Here is a 1,094-nt window from a genome sequence, read left to right as displayed (position 1 = left end):
AATGATCCGAGTTCATCTCCTACAAATGGAGCAAAAACAAAATGTTTATATTTGTTTACTGTACATGTGCGAGGGGACCCCGCGGGGTCGTTAAAACGGGTATGTGTGTGTGTGTGCATGTGTGTGCATGTGTGTGCATGTGTGTGCATGTGCGTGTGCGTGTGTGTGCGTGTGTGTGCACGTGTGTGTGCGTGTGTGTGCACGTGTGTGCACGTGCATGTGCATGTGTGTGCATGTGTGCACGTGTGTGTGCATGTGTGTGCATGTGTGTGCGTGTGTGTGCACGTGTGTGTGCGTGTGTGTGCATGTGTGTGCATGTGCGTGTGCGTGTTTCCCTCCTTCTCCCCAATGATAACAGAAACACGGTGGAGGATCCTCAGAGGACAGACGTGTTTTTAGATCCTCCACCTCCTGATGTGACGTTCACGCTCGGCTGTATGTCTGTGGGCGGGGGAGGGGGGTTCTCAAACTGTTAATAAAGTTTTAGATTTTTTATATTCAAACGAGACACTTTGATTAGAACAGATCAAAACACATGTTCCTCAGGTTTTGAGCGGGACCCAAGGTCATCTCACCCTTGGTGGTCGGACTCTGACGCTCCGCCGTAGACCAACTATCTTCTTTAAATGAAGAATAAAAGTCAAATGTCTGCAGACCTGAAGAGTCTCGTCGTGTTCATGCGGTTTCTGTTTCTCCTCGTCATTCCTGCAGATCTGGTCGGTGGGGGTGACATGTGTGGGGGGGGGGCACAATTTCTTTTTTTCATTTACAAAGGATAAGAAGTGAACCGTAAACACCCTCAACAGCCCCCCCCTCACAAAGGCAGAGCCCCCAGCTTACAAAGTGCCAATTAACACTGAATGTTTGGCCCTCGCACCTCCCTCTCTGAACCGCTGACAGCTCTGGTGTTTGGGTTAATACCAAAGGCCTGCAGAGAATTAGAATCCTCCACCTTACCCCCCCCTTTCATTGGGTTTCCAATGGGGGGGCTTTACAGTTCAGCGCACAGTCACAGGGTGATGGAAAATGACTTTGCAGAGAACTGGGTTTCAGCAGAGAGGCTGCTGGGAGGAGCGGGGGCCGACGAGCAGGAG

Source organism: Oryzias melastigma, linkage group LG15 (genome assembly GCF_002922805.2).
Source record: "Oryzias melastigma strain HK-1 linkage group LG15, ASM292280v2, whole genome shotgun sequence".
In the NCBI taxonomy this organism is placed as follows: Eukaryota; Metazoa; Chordata; class Actinopteri; order Beloniformes; family Adrianichthyidae; genus Oryzias; species Oryzias melastigma.
The sequence above is the reverse complement of the archived record's forward strand: the minus strand, read 5'-3'. Positions refer to the sequence as shown.